The following is a 17,179-nucleotide window of genomic DNA, read 5'->3' on the forward strand; positions in this document are numbered from 1 at the left end:
CAAATATTAATAAAATCAAAACCCTGACCACATGCACACCTTCAATACATGTACAAACAGACAGCAAAGTGAAAACTTCCTAGCATTCAAACTGTAGGAGGAGTTATCTGGGATAGCTACAGTGGCGGATCCAACCCCCGGAACCCCCCCCCTCCCAGATCCGCCACTGAGCTATATACCCATAATGAGACGGCCGGACAGGGGTAAAACAATATGCCCCCAAACTTTTAGTTGCGGGGGATAAAGACCCTATATCATTGATAAGCAAGCCAGAATTAGTAACCGACTTGAACAAGTCAAAAATTGATTTTATCACATAAACACATTTTAACTTGTAGACCTCAAAAACAAGGATTGAATTATTTAAGTCTGCGCTCTCTCACTTGAAATAAATTTTAAACTGGAGACATCTAGGATATCTCTGCATTTTTTTTATTCCACTTGGCCCAGTGGTTTCTTCGGAAAAGATTTAAAAACAAGACTATGCGTCCATAGGACACCATGCCTTGAGCTACCATAGCATTTTCCTTGTTCAGAAAACTTGGAATCAAGAAAAATAAATGGGGAATGTGTCCATGGGACACAGATGATCCCCCCGCTTGCATATCATATTAAGTTATAAAGGAACAAAGCCGAAGAACTAAAGTTAGAGACTGAAACAAAAAAATCAGCATTTTTTTCATTTGTAAAGGGGCATAACTCTAGAACGGTTAAAGCGACGCCACCAAAATTTAAACTTGATCTGTGTTTGTGGTAATAAGCATTTTGTGTAAGTTTCATAACATTTGATTGAAGCAAACTAAAGTTAGAGAACGGAAACCAACTTTGGGACGTACGTACAGACTGACGGATGGACGGACGTACGTACAGACGGACAAGGGTAAAACGTAATGCCCCTTCCGCTACAGCGGGATATATAAAAATCATAATTTTGTATATAAATTAAAAAGTGTACATCATAATAAGGGGACGACCATTTGATATTCTGGGGGGGGGGGGGGGCCAGGAGGATTTTGAAAATAAATAACTCAGCCTTGATAATAACAAAAATGAATGGTTTGTTCTGTGGTAGTTTGAAAATAAATAACCTGACCGACAATGTATTGAAAATAAATAAATCGGCAGGTCTTTTAAGCCATTTTATGAATGCTATTCAAAAGTATGAAATGGCACCAGATTCCTACAAAATTCGTCTTTTTTCATATTTTTTTCAGGGAAAACTTTCCAAATCTTTTATAATGCAATGTATAAATATTAATGTACTTGAAATGTCTGAAAATGGGTTTCATTTAACTAGAGGTATATTAACTCAGGAACATTTACCTCACTTTCATAAGTCATAGGGCTGTAACTAAATTGAGGCAAATGCCTCAGGTAGGAAATTTCAAAAACAAAAGCTTGTCTTCATATCAAATTGTTTTTACTTCGAATGTCTTGCAAGAAGCAAGTTCTGTTCACCCTCTGGCATACAGCCCCTGTTTTTCGTGATCCATGTTTCACATTTAATTTTCGTTTTCAGTGTTATTTGTCTATAATGTTTGCCGTTTTGTGTTTTATCTGTTCCAGGGTTTGTCTTTTGTTCATTGATTCTTTATTCTCTTAGTGTTGCATTCCATTTGTAATTTACTAATTTTTTTAAACTTGAGTTTAATTTTATTTAAGGACTTTTTATCTAATTTTACAAACTACATGAATTTCAAATTTGTACTGTACTTTCAGAGTGGCTATATAAAACTGAAGTCTGTGCTGGCATTCAAAGGTGGTGTTTAATAACTCAAATGCAAATACGCATACAAAATGTAAATATGCAAACACGCATAAAGAAACAATGCTATGTTCAACAATATGTCATATTAAAACTGAACACCACAATCACCTATAAAGGTAAAAATAATTTTCTGAAAATTAAAAAAAAAAGGCAAACAACATTTCACTAAAGTTGTAAGTTAAGACATGTCAAGAAAAAACATTTGAACATACATACATATGAAATACAAATAATGATTCCTAATTGGGTGGGCGGGAGGGATAAAAACATGGTTTCTTTCAAAATTTAGATCAATATTATGTGCTAAACCTATCTCTTATAAGAAAGATCTAAAGTGGTGAATCTAAAAACATGGAGTACGCCCCGAACAAATTAAACAAAATGACTAGCCATTTTTAACCAATTTGTACTGTACTTTCAGAGTGGCTATATAAAACTGAAGTCTGTGCTGGCATTCAAAGGTGGTGTTTAATAAATCAAATGCAAATACGCATACAAAATGTAAATATGCAAACACGCATAAAGAAACAATGTTATGTTCAACAATATGTCATATTAAAACTGAACACCACAATCACCAAGGCAACGCAATGCCAAGCACAGAAATCAGAAAAAAAAATTGAGGACAAAAATATCATGGAAGTTTATCAGTTGGAAAGTTTGCAAAAAAGTCCCATTTTGCTTGAGATGTAATAAAGTTTGTCAGTAGAGTGTTTGATGTAGCCCCTGTAGCAAGAGGAAGCCCAATTACCTATTGTACAAATTTCCGAGTCTGTGCATCCAGCAGCTGATGCACAAGTTGCACCGCCTCTATGCAAGCTATGAAACGAGTATTGTGAAGTATCCATTCTGCAACGCACTAAGAGTTTGTGAAGAATTTTGTCTATGTCTGACTTTGGAAAGGCACAGATCTTTCCCTTACTATCACTTAGACCAAAAGCGGATTCTTCTGGTAGTGCAGGCAACATTTTTACCATTCTAGAATAAGCCAGTACCGGACATAGAACACAATCCTCAACTCTTTTAAGAGGAATCTGGTGAATACTTTTGTGTTTTTGACTAGTTTTTGACCACTGTATATCGATAATTAATCCTTCCTCAGTAATTTGAATATCACCTCTGGTTAACTGCTCCTTAGGGTTAAACGTTGTCCTTGAATTGTTAGCGAATTGTGATTTTCTAAGCATAGCATAAAAGCTTATCATAATAACAGCCCACAACACAGCATCCTGTACACTTTGAGACCAACATATTGTCTTCTTGTGGCCTTCAGCGGCTCCCAAAACCTTCGCCAAATTTTTTTGCCTCGCTCCGCTCGGCAAATATGTTTGGCATTACTTTAAAAAGTGGCTTAGTTACAGCCCCACTTTAAAACCTTGTACGTATGCAATACCTGCAGTTTGGAATTCAGAAGATTCACATCCACAGGATGAAAATTAATTCTGATTAAATGGTACATAATGATTTGACTATACACTTATTATCTATTTAGGAATAAAAAAAAAAATTTAAATTGTGTGTTTTCAAAAATTATAAATATAATTGTGAAAATAAATAATCAGTCCCTTGTTTTAATGAAAATGAAAAACCATGCTTCATCAGTGCAGAAAATGGATAATCTCTTCTAGTTCACAAAAATAAATAACTGATCCAAAACCAATCCTCCTGGCCCCCACCAGAATATCAAATGGTCGTCCCCTAAACATGGTCATATTTGCATGTTCATATCCTAGACCAGGTATACAAAAGTTTTTTAACAACTGACAAGTCACAAGAAATAATCCCACTAAAATGTATTAATCAAAGTGCTTATAAGCCCTGAAGGGTAAAGATTACTTAAATTTTTAAGTGGAAAGTAAAATTAAACATTTGCATTGTAAAACATTGGTTGTATTTGATTCAACAACAATTATGGACAAAGGAAGATTCAAACTTCAATTTTAAAGATTACTTTAACAATGACATCGTTGGTATTTTTAGAACAGATATTACATTCCAACACCTTGCACAAGTTACGGAATTTTCTTCACAAGTTTAACACCATTTTGTAACTTGTATTTCTAAGCATATATTTCAATAAAAACTTTTTTTAAATGTTCATTTATCTCAAAAGTAGTGATAAACCTTGGAAAATTTAGATACCAAGTCAGTAACCAATCAAAGTGCTGGAAAGCACCTGTGGAAAGTTTACAACGGTAGATATGTATTTTTTCAAATAGGTTGTAGATGTGTATTATTTCAAATATATATTTAACCACAGCTTTGATGTTTTTTTACTAAACCATTGTCTCATCAGCAATTATCAAAAATCACTTTTTTTTCCATACGTTTGTTATGTAAAATTTTGATAATTTCTATTGCAACCTTCAACTGTAGATTTAAAATAATCTAATATACAGAAAGCTCTGTTAATTTCTTTCTGTGCCCACCCCATGTAAAGGGCCTGTGATTTTAGTATTTTTTATTGATTTAGGTCCTTCATATTTGTTTTTAGTAATTTGTATTATTACAAATTAAGCAGTTAGTTTTATTTTTTGAATTGTTCCACATTTTTTATATCAGGGCCTTTTATAGCTTACTATATGGTATGAGTTTTTCTCATTGTTTACGACCGTATGGTGACCTTTAATTGTTTATATATCTTTCTCCTTTAAGCTCATTTCGATAGCTGGTTCATTCGCAAAAAATACCACATTTCTTAATTTAAATAAGACAGCAAACTTAAATCAATACAACTGTAATGAAAGTGAATTTATACGAAAGGCTTTAATCAACAATGGCAATATGTAGACAGGAATAAAAAGATAATATACACTAGATTCGTAGAGGTACTTAAGTTTATAACCATGTAATACATTTTAGTTACTGATGTGAAATTCTGCATTAAGGCAATGACATTATGAGATTTTTGGTTTTCAGTCATTCATTTGATATAATCTTTGCCTCTGTGTTGAGTTGACACATTGTTAATCACATGTATATGTCAATCTTAAAGAAGCATACTGACCCAGGAACAAAGTGGGAGGTTCATACTGTAAATTCTGAAATTGAATGTCAAGGTCAGTATGATGCTTCTGCGTACAAAGTTTTGTCAATTAAAGGGCTACAGTTCAAAACGTATGCACCAAACACAAACCAGACACTGTTTAACTATCATAGGGGTCAAATGAGAAAGGTCAGTGGTATATGATACACCCCAAGACCAAAATGCAACAGCATTTTAAGGTACAAAAGATATGACCCAGGCACGAATTGTACAAGGTTTTACTATCATAGGTATCCAAGGACAAAGTCAGGGTCAAATTGATCCAACTTTGGGATATGACATGTCCAAAGACCATGATGCAAATGCCTACTGATTTTGATAACCAAAAGTTTAAAGCACAAACTTTATGAAACGGGCGCAAATTGGATAAAGTCAACTATCATGACTATCATAATCATTTCACATTCTATGACTTAACCTTTTCTTTGATTACTTATAATTAAATTAGAGAAAATTAAAGTATAGTGTTTTATTCATGCATCCATCTGCCTTATTAGTATGCAATGTCATAAGCATAGATATACATGTATATAAATAATTATTTGCTATCAGAGGAGGATTTAGGGGGGGCAGGGGGGCCGGGCCCCCTTTTGAGGGAACAATTTGGTTGATTATATAGGGAATCACTGATGCATGACTGGAGCGGGCCCCCTCTTAGGCAGTCAGTGGGCCCCTCTCATGAAAATTTCTGGATTAGCCACTGGCTATACATATTTATAACGTGATAAGTAAAGAAACTAACAATAATCAAAGTTGTGTATGGTTTTTAAGAAAGTAATTTTGCTGGAAAACTTAACTCATTGTTTTAAACACTTTAAAATATATTAGGTAAAACCTGGGACTGTTATACTAATAGCATAATAGTCCCAGGTAAAGCACTCTCTATATTACATGGACACGTTATTTAATAATTTCTACAGCACTTGTCTACACACTGGGTTATTCAAAGAAGTAGAAGTTGACTTGGCTGCTTTTAATACACTTGACTGTACTAAAGTTATCCTTATCCTTGTAACAATTTGTGTAGTTGTTAATCCTAACACTTATAATTAGGAGGCTGTGAACTGTCGTTTAGGCAATGTTTTTCTGCTGTTATTTGGGTCCACTTAGTCCTTCTATCTGCATTTAAATGTTAAATAGTTAGTATTTCTTTGCTGAATTGAAAGTTTATGAACAAGGAATTAATTGAATCTGGAATAATTATATATTATGGAATATGAAATGATTTGTGTATGTTGTTCTAATTCTTAGTTATAAAATAAAATTCAAAAAAAGTGATGAATTTTATGAAGTTATTTACAAATATGATTATCTTCAAATTGTCAGGCAAATATATGGTTAAGTCTGTAATACACCTTTCCATTTTCTACTGGTATGCCCCGCCCCCCTTAGCAACACATGGCAACCCAGCATCCTAGGTCAAGCTAATCAACAAAATGGCGGTTATTATGAACATTGAATAATAACAAAGTAAAGAATTTGTTATAACAAATATAAATAAGAGCAATATATTGTTCATATATTTGTTTTTGTGTTAAAGTATGATGAGATAGTTACTCCTGAAGAGTTGAGAGATAAATTTATGACATTTTGAAGAAATTATGTCTATTTATACTGAATAAAAAGAAACAATTAAAATACTTTTGCAAATTTCAAGCTATTAAATTACCCTCACTCCCCAAAAATATGTGTTTACTGTGTAGACAAACACAGCATGGGTCAACTTGTAAAACAAGCATCCTTGCTCCAGTTGCTATTATAGATTATTTATCAAATAACATTAACCAGTTTTCATTTTTTATATCCATAGATAACTCATGATAATTAAAATTCTATCACTAAGTTAAAAATAAAGAAGAATAGAAAATTAATTTATTATTTGCTTACATCAATATTTGGTCATTGTAGTTCGTCTTTGTTTTAAATTTATATACAACTCTTGTTCTTAACAGGAATCTTTGCACATTGTACTCACCCTTTTTTTCAAATTAAGAAAATAAAATATATCCGATACTTCTCACTTCCTTTCATTTTTTTTAATTCATACACAAAATTTGAAAAAGGTCAAGTACAATCAGCAAATACTCATACAGTAGACCAAAGTCATATCAAAATTAAACATTATCTTACTTGTTATGAATCATCTATTGAAATATATTTTTTTATTATTATTTGAGTTTCCCCTCTGCACTTCCCCTCTGTCTTATAACGAAATGCTAGCGATGAGGGCATTACAAACATAAATACTTTCATTTTTATATATTTTGTACACAAAAAGACTACAAATATCTGATTCACTACATCATTCCATGCAGACTTTCAGATCAGTAATTCTTATTTCCATCTCATTCCAATGAGGTTGTATATAATTTTTCATCCAGATTAATTTTAAGGTGGGAAAACTTACATTATCATGTTAAAAAACATGGAATAGTTCTTGTATAAATATTATACTGTAAAATTTAAATTTTGTATAAAATCTGTCAATCCAAAAGATGATCAATACCCTGAAGTTTTCAGTTTAAACTGCTTCCAAGTACAAATATTTTAACATTTGAATAAAGTTAGGGATGAATTGTTCTATGTAACTGAAATTGGAAAGGTGTCAATTATTTTGTTGCTGAATCTTTACTATATTATAACTGTAATTTACATAAATTTTACATACTAACTTGCATGTTTTATTGTATAAACTTTTAAATTAATGCAAAACATATCAATTTCAACTCAGTTTGTACACCAATTGAAATCTTGTGTTTCAGAATATATATATTTTTTTATTTTTCAAAATAGCATGTAAACAGTATTTCAAAAACAATAAGCACTGCCTTTATATTCCTTTTTAATTGATTTATTAATAACTTTCATACATTGAAACAATTATTTTTATTGTTTCAAGTTGACAAATTGACCTTCCTCTACCCTCTAACATTGATTCCTTTCCCAAAAACAAATTCTGGACGATTTAATTGTGAAAATGTCAAGAAATGTTAGATCAAACTAACTGTTAAGATAAGAATGTTTGACCGAGGTTATGGCCAACAACACGTGCTGCTACCAAATGTTTACACATGTGATTGGTCAATTAACTGATGATTGACAGGAAAGTGGAAGGTGTATTGATGATGATCTAACCTGAGTATGGCTAACCCTTAGTTGGACTTTATAAAATATATTATTACTGTTCAACTAACCCTTAGCCATGCGTGCATGGCTAACCCCCTTAGTTTGACTTTATAATATATATAATTATTGTTCAACTAACCCTTAGCCATGCGTGTATGGCTAACCCCCTTAGTTGGACTTTTTAAAATATATCATTATTGTTTAACTAACCCTTAGCCATGCGTGCATGGCTAACCCCCTTAGTTGGACTAAAAAAAATAATTTGTAATTAAAAAAAAAAAAAATTTAAATGCAAAATCAAAACTTTTCAAAAATTCATAAAAAAAAAAAAAAAATAAAAAAAAAATTTAAATGCAAATTTTAATCTAATATACAAAAAAACAACAACATATTATTCTGTTGTGAAAATGTATAAATGCCACATTGAAATGGGAATATTAACGGCTGCCAAAAGATTGGAATGTATTCACCTATCATTTCAATGGTAAAAACTCTTCACTGAACAGAACGGTTGGAGGTGGAAATTTGTTTGCCATAACCTGGATAGAAGCTGGAATCAATTCATGAATGTTCCCGTTCATTTAGTAGTGGTAAGTGTTGCTTTCGTTTATTGTTTAAATTTATCATGTCTGTAATGTATAACATGTATAAATCAACATGTTCTGTTGCACTTTGATTTGTCTTTCATGCTATGCTACATTGTAGATCCTTTATATTAACCTTGGTCTCTTTATCATGTAACTTCTAATGAATAGTCGTTGGATAAATATCAAGTCCAATGTAAAAACTGTTTACTGAACAGAATGGATAGGGTATGAAATGTTTTTACCATAAACTTGAGAGGAATGGGAATCAATTCATGAAATTCCGAATTATTTATTAGTGGTGTGTTCCTTTTTTTCATTGGCTATGAGCTATGCTAATTCCTTTATATAGAAACATGCATGTTATTGTATTTTACATCAGCCTTTTATAGTATACTTACTTTACAATAACATACTTGCTACATGTAAATAATGCAAGCTGCATGTTAACCTGCAATTTTACAAATCTGAGTCTTAAATAGACAGTCATAGCCAATCATACCACATCTCCTTATTCTTTTATGCAATTTGAGATATATTTGCAAGTTGAAGAAAGTTTGACTGACATTTATCATTTCAATAATAGCAAAATATTCTCTCATGTGTATAGATGATCCATGCAGTTGCTATATACTAAACTTTCAATAAATATAAATAAAACTACAACAGATACATGTATGGAAAGGTCTTACATGTACACATGTTGAACTTTACTCACAATCATCTTTTCATCTATAAATGCTAAACCATGCAACTTCTAATGCAAAGAGACATGAGGGTTACCAATTTTTTAAATGTATAAATAGTTTTTATCTTCCACTATCTTTTTTAATATTAAATAAAAATAACTAAAACTGAGTATTTATTAACAAACATTTATTTCAGATATCATTTTCTTCGTTAAGAATATTTTGAACCACTTTCTATATACATACATGATACATTTTAAACAAAGAATGGCTGTCGTCTGGGAGGAATACAACTTGTTTTTATAAAATGTATGTCACAAATAAAATTTACACCTATCAAAGCAATAAGCATGCAACAAATATTTTCTTTTAACAACAAGCGCAAATAAATTGCAAAATTCTGTGTGACATTTTGATTGGTGATCTTTATTTTACTTATCTATAGACAAGCATGTTATTAGATATGATCAAGAGACAGCAAAAAAATGGTATATCAATACTTTTAATACTTCTATTTTATTATGGAATATTTAGAAGGCAGCGGTATGGGCTTTGCTCATTGTTGAAGGCCATACAGTGACCTATAGCTGTTAATTTGTGTCATTTGGTCTCTTGTGGAGAGTTGTCTCATTGGCAATCATACCACATCTTCTTTTTTATATATCAGAAATAAATAAAATAGCTCTGTAGAAAGTCGTGCATGAGAAAATCCTTAGGCATATATGATATAAATGTTCGGTCAAATATAACTGTTTAAAATTCCCATAACTCTTGAAATGTAAACCAGAAAATTCACTAATCCCAAAAGCAGTGCAAGTTTGAAGTGGTTTGATCTAAGCATACAAGATCTAGTGCATGATAACAGAACATGTTGATTTATACATGTTATACAGTATAACATGTATAAATCAACATGTTCTGTTGCACTATGATTGTCTTTCATGCTATGCTACATTGTAGATCCTTTATATTAATTAACCTTGGTCTCTTTATCATGTAACTTCTTATTAATAGTCGTTGGATAAATATCAAGTCCAATGTAAAAACTGTTTACTGAACAGAATGGATAGGGTATGAAATGTTTTTACCATAAACTTGAGAGGAATAGGAACCAATTCATGAAATTCCGAATTATTTATTAGTGGTGTGTTCCTTTTTTTCATTGGTTATGAGCTATGCTAATTCCTTTATATAGAAACATGCATGTTATTGTATTTTACATCAGCCTTTTATAGTATACTTACTATACAATAACATACTTGCTACATGTAAATAATGCAAGCTGTATGTTAACCTGCAATTTTACAAATCTGATTCTTAAATAGACAGGCATAGCCAATCATACCACATCTCCTTATTCTTTTATGCAATTTGAGATATATTTGCAAGTTGAAGAAAGTTTGACTGACATTTATCATTTCAATAATAGCAAAATATTCTCTCATGTGTTTAGATGATCCATGCAGTTGCTATATACTAAACTTTCAATAAATATAAATAAAACTACAACAGATGCATGTATGGAAAGGTCTTACATGTACACATGTTGAACTTTACTCACAATCATCTTTCATCTATAAATGCTAAACCATGCAACTTCTAATGCAAAAAGACATGAGGGTTACCAATTTTTTAAATGTATAAATAGTTTTTATCTTCCACTATCTTTTTTAATATTAAATAAAAATAACTAAAACTGAGTATTTATTAACAAACATTTATTTCAGATATCATTTCCTTCGTTAAGAATATTTTGAACCACTTTCTATATACATACATGATACATTTTAAACAAAGAATGGCTGTAGTCTGGGAGGAATACAACTTGTTTTTTTAAAATGTATGTCACAAATAAAATTTACACCTATCAAAGCAATAAGCATGCAACAAATATTTTCTTTTAACAACAAGCACAAATAAATTGCAAAATTCTGTGTGACATTTTGATTGGTGATCTTTTTTTATACTTATCTATAGACAAGCATGTTATTAGATATGATCAAGAGACAGCAAAAAAATGGTCAATCAATACTTTAAATAGTTCTATTTTATTATGGAATATTTAGAAGGCAGCGGTACGGGCTTTGCTCATTGTTGAAGGCCATACAGTGACCTATAGCTTTTAATTTGTGTCATTTGGTCTCTTGTGGAGAGTTGTCTCATTGGCAATCATACCACATCTTCTTTTTTATATATAAGAAATAAATAAAATAGCTCTGTAGAAAGTCGTGCATGAGAAAATCATTAGGCATATATGATATAAATGTTCGGTCAAATATAACTGTTTAAAATTCCCATAACTCTTGAAATGTAAACCAGAAAATTCACTAATCCCAAAAGCAGTGCAAGTTTGAAGTGGTTTGATCTAAGCATACAAGATCTAGTGCATGATAACAGAACATGTTGATTTATACATGTTATACAGTATAACATGTATAAATCAACATGTTCTGTTGCACTATGATTTGTCTTTCATGCTATGCTACATTGTAGATCCTTTATATTAACCTTGGTCTCTTTATCATGTAACTTCTAATGAATAGTCGTTGGATAAATATCAAGTCCAATGTAAAAACTGTTTACTGAACAGAATGGATAGGGTATGAAATGTTTTTACCATAAACTTGAGAGGAATAGGAATCAGTTCATGAAATTCCGAATTATTTATTAGTGGTGTGTTCCTTTTTTTCATTGGCTATGAGCTATGCTAATTCCTTTATATAGGAACATGCATGTTGTTGTATTTTGCATCAGCCTTTTATAGTATACCTACTATACAATAACATACTTGCTACATGTAAATAATGCAAGCTGTATGTTAACCTGCAATTTTACAAATCTGATTCTTAAATAGACAGTCATAGCCAATCATACCACATCTCCTTATTCTTTTATGCAATTTGAGATATATTTGCAAGTTGAAGAAAGTTTGACTGACATTTATCATTTCAATAATAGCAAAATATTCTCTCATGTGTATAGATGATCCATGCAGTTGCTATATACTAAACTTTCAATAAATATAAATAAAACTACAACAGATGCATTTATGGAAAGGTCTTACATGTACACATGTTGAACTTTACTCACAATCATCTTTCATCTATAAATGCTAAACCATGCAACTTCTAATGCAAAGAGACATAGGGTTACCAATTTTTTAAATGTATAAATAGTTTTTATCTTCCACTATCTTTTTTAATATTAAATAAAAATAACTAAAACTGAGTATTTATTAACAAACATTTATTTCAGATATCATTTCCTTTGTTAAGAATATTTTGAACCACTTTCTATATACATACATGATACATTTTAAACAAAGAATGGCTGTCGTCTGGGAGGAATACAACTTGTTTTTTTAAAATGTATGTCACAAATAAAATTTACACCTATCAAAGCAGTAAACATGCAACAAATATTTTCTTTTAACAACAAGCGCAAATAAATTGCAAAATTCTGTGTGACATTTTGATTGGTGATCTTTTTTTTACTTATCTATAGACAAGCATGTTATTAGATATGATCAAGAGACAGCAAAAAAATGGTATATCAATACTTTTAATAGTTCTATTTTATTATGGAATATTTAAAAGGCAGCGGTATGGGCTTTGCTCATTGTTGAAGGCCATACAGTGACCTATAGCTTTTAATTTGTGTCATTTGGTCTCTTGTGGAGAGTTGTCTCATTGGCAATCATACCACATCTTCTTTTTTATATATTAGAAATAAATAAAATAGCTCTGTAGAAAGTCGTGCCTGAGAAAATCCTTAGGCATATATGATATAAATGTTCGGTCAAATATAACTGTTTAAAATTCCCACAACTCTTGAAATGTAAACCAGAAAATTCACTAATCCCAAAAGCAGTGCATGTTTGAAGTGGTTTGATCTAAGCATACAAGAGCTAGTGCATGATAACAGAACATGTTGATTTATACATGTTATACAGTATAACATGTATAAATCAACATGTTCTGTTGCACTATGATTTGTCTTTCATGCTATGCTACATTGTAGATCCTTTATATTAACCTTGGTCTCTTTATCATGTAACTTCTAATGAATAGTCGTTGGATAAATATCAAGTCCAATGTAAAAACTGTTTACTGAACAGAATGGATAGGGTATGAAATGTTTTACCATAAACTTGAGAGGAATAGGAATCAGTTCATGAAATTCCGAATTATTTATTAGTGGTGTGTTCCTTTTTTTCATTGGCTATGAGCTATGCTAATTCCTTTATATAGAAACATGCATGTTATTGTATTTTACATCAGCCTTTTATAGTATACTTACTATACAATAACATACTTGCTACATGTAAATAATGCAAGCTGTATGTTAACCTGCAATTTTACAAATCTGATTCTTAAATAGACAGTCATAGCCAATCATACCACATCTCCTTATTCTTTTATGCAATTTGAGATATATTTGCAAGTTGAAGAAAGTTTGAGTGACATTTATCATTTCAATAATAGCAAAATATTCTCTCATGTGTTTAGATGATCCATGCAGTTGCTATATACTAAACTTTCAATAAATATAAATAAAACTACAACAGATGCAGGTATGGAAAGGTCTTACATGTACACATGTTGAACTTTACTCACAATCATCTTTCATCTATAAATGCTAAACCATGCAACTTCTTATGCAAAGAGACATGAGGGTTGCCAATTTTTTAAATGTATAAATAGTTTTTATCTTCCACTATCTTTTTTAATATTAAATAAAAAAACTAAAACTGAGTATTTATTAACAAACATTTATTTCAGATATCATTTCCTTCGTTAAGAATATTTTGAACCACTTTCTATATACATACATGATACATTTTAAATAAAGAATGGCTGTCGTCTGGGAGGAATACAACTTGTTTTTTTAAAATGTATGTCACAAATAAAATTTACACCTATCAAAGCAATAAGCATGCAACAAATATTTTCTTTTAACAACAAGCACAAATAAATTGCAAAATTCTGTGTGACATTTTGATTGGTGATCTTTTTTTTTACTTATCTATAGGCAAGCATATTATTAGATATGATCAAGAGACAGCAAAAAAATGGTATATCAATACTTTTAATAGTTCTATTTTATCATGGAATATTTAGAAGGCAGCGGTATGGGCTTTGCTCATTGTTGAAGGCCATACAGTGACCTATAGCTGTTAATTTGTGTCATTTGGTCTCTTGTGGAGAGTTGTCTCATTGGCAATCATACCACATCTTCTTTTTTATATATCAGAAATAAATAAAAAAGCTCTGTAGAAAGTCGTGCATGAGAAAATCCTTAGGCATATATGATATAAATGTTCCGTCAAATATAACTGTTTAAAATTCCCATAACTCTTGAAATGTAAACCAGAAAATTAACTAATCCCAAAAGCAGTGCAAGTTTGAAGTGGTTTGATCTAAGCATACAAGAGCTAGTGCATGGCTTTTATCAATCTGACAGAGTACCAGGGTACCATAAATCTGAAATGAAAATTCAGAAAATCTTCAAAATGTTACAGTTTCTTACTTTCACCAGAAGTCAGATATTCGGAATCCTCATAGTTTTATCCATGTAGTGCTATTAAAAGATTTTGCCTGCTAACCCCAACTTTTATGTTCATAATTTTATTACATATATGGCATAAAAATCCATTTTTGAAAATCTTATAAAATCCTTGTTTTTTTATACTATCAATTAATAACAGTCTTTCAAAAAGCTTGTTATTTTGAAACAGAGGAGCGAACATTCTTAAAAAGCCTGTAAATCTTGAACGACAACCAGAAAACATTTTTCTTTGCTTATGGGAGCTTTCTCTTATAAATCTTTTTAAACAATAGTGTAAAAATTTGATGAAATCCATACAAGCATACTGGACTAAGTGTGTGAAATGTGAAAAATATCATAAATCTGAGACTTAAAATCGAGGAATGACACAACTAAAAAATTAAAAAAATCAGAAGGGATTTTTTTTCCATCTATCCCAACAAAACTTGACACTAAGGCATACGTTACATTAGGGCTATTCCAGAAAAAAATGTATGGGGGAAGAGGGGGGTGGAAGGCAGTTTGTTTCAGCACCTGCCACCCAGTCAATTGTAATTGAGAATCATAGTGCATTATAGTGTAAAAAGTTGCTCTGATACCCATCACCCATGTATTATTAATACAAAGTGCCTTCCAACCAACTAACACCAGCCCCCCCCTTTTTTTTACATGTTTTACTGGAATAGCCCTTACATATTTATGGAATAGCTAGAAATACAATGTATGTAAGTTGCCTTAATAACAATAAAGGCATCACCCTACAAGCACATCATCTGACCAGCATGATGTAGTCAGTTCAAAAAAGAATTAATTGACATTACTTAACGTCTATTTGAATGTATAGGGGTTGGTATCTGGTTACACATACCGGTACATGTCATATAATTATTAACAAGCAGTGATAAAAAATACACAATGTCTCAATAATTTAAACAGAGCTACTTCATCACAACTTGACTCATTGATTTGTTAATGTTCAATTAAAGCATTTCAAACAGTAGTCTTAATCAATCTAATTATAGTTAATATGAGAATACATGTATGTAGGTACTATGTACATTATAAGTGTTCATTAAAACAAACTTTTGCAGAAAACATTAGATATATATTTATACAGCATGCATGACCTAATCTGTATACAAGGTGCCATGTGACAAGATTTCAGTCAGAGACTCCCAAATTTATTGTCAAATTACCGTTTTGTAAGAACAATGTAATGCATTTCTCTCTCTTTTCAATTCTGTGTTGCACCAGTCATCTTTTTCATTGTCAAAACATATTTATTGTTCTTATTATATAATATGAGTGACCCAGCCACATTGACAATTGGAATATTTAATGTGGCAGTTTTTGTCTAATAAAATCTCTTTGATGTCTATATTGTCTAATGGGATTTTAATTGTTTTCAAATGAAATTCACAATAAAATGTTAAAATTTCAAAGTTTAAAATTTTTTTTCATAAAAAAAAGACTAGAATTTTGTTTGTGAATGTAATGGTCCCCTAGACTCGTCCCCAATAAAAATAGCTGACTTTCTAACTTGTTTGAGACAATTCTGATATGCAATAAATTTCATAAAAATAAATCAAGAAATGAGGGTAGTAAATCTACTAGATTTGAAACCAGAGGAACACCAGGTATTCCCCACTACATGTTGAAATAGTTGAAATATGTATATTTTTGAAAAATGTATTTTCCTTTCATTTGCCCCATTTTCTTAAATTTTGCATAATTATTAATCAAATGACATTTTCAACTTTTATAATATGATTTATGAAACTAGGAAATTCGTAGAACATATTGTTGTTAATTGATTTGTCATAATTTATAACATCAACATATATTACAAAAGCATCTTCCTTTGCATGACTGTCTACAGGAGCTTGTGTTTCTGTATCTTTTCCTTAAAGCATGATAGCTTGTGTTCCCTTCACCTTTAATATCTTTGCAGACATTAATTAGATCTTCAGGAAGATATTTCTTCATTATATCTTAATCTGAAAAAAAAACAAAAACAAAAACAAATAGTATATGCTTTGAAATAGTTTCCCATTTTTTTTACAAGAATGTTCATGCCGAAATGTCTTGCCTGCTTTATGAACAGATCATGATTGAATTTTATGTTGCAAGTTTCCATATGAAGATTATACCACAATTAGTTCCTTACAAATATATACATGAACATTTTTGTACCAACAGGATTTTTACTTATTTACCAAACAAGATGACAGTTGATAATGGAGAGTAGATAAATATTTAGATTAGCTTCTCAACTTTAACTTATAATAAATGTTTTTTGGCATCATAACCTTCCGGTCTATGTTTTGACAATTTTCTATCAAAACCGGTATTTACCTTTACTCATCCTTGACCTGTGACATAGACAGAATCAATATGATTATCGAGTATTTAATTATCC

At 30.8% G+C, this 17,179-nt stretch overlaps 1 protein-coding gene and 1 long non-coding RNA gene across 4 annotated transcripts in view; one reads left to right on the forward strand and one right to left on the reverse strand.

Moving 5' to 3' along the window:
• LOC127704322 (uncharacterized) overlaps positions 1-17,179 on the forward strand; it is a 162,137-nt gene that overhangs the window by 62,438 nt on the left and 82,520 nt on the right. The gene's annotated exons all lie outside the window — the stretch shown is intronic.
• The window catches only part of LOC127704282 (uncharacterized), a 47,943-nt gene continuing 42,769 nt past the window's right edge, over positions 12,006-17,179 (reverse strand). The window contains exons 6-7 of one of the 3 annotated variants that reach the window (XR_007983208.1): positions 14,132-16,757; positions 12,006-12,605 (exon numbers count right to left, since the gene is read on the reverse strand). The gene's annotated coding sequence lies outside the window, so the exon portion shown is untranslated. The other 2 variants (XR_007983209.1, XM_052208289.1) reach the window with 2 other exon arrangements.

This window comes from Mytilus californianus, unplaced genomic scaffold (genome assembly GCF_021869535.1).
Source record: "Mytilus californianus isolate M0D057914Y unplaced genomic scaffold, xbMytCali1.0.p SCAF_6, whole genome shotgun sequence".
Classification (NCBI taxonomy): domain Eukaryota; kingdom Metazoa; phylum Mollusca; class Bivalvia; order Mytilida; family Mytilidae; genus Mytilus; species Mytilus californianus.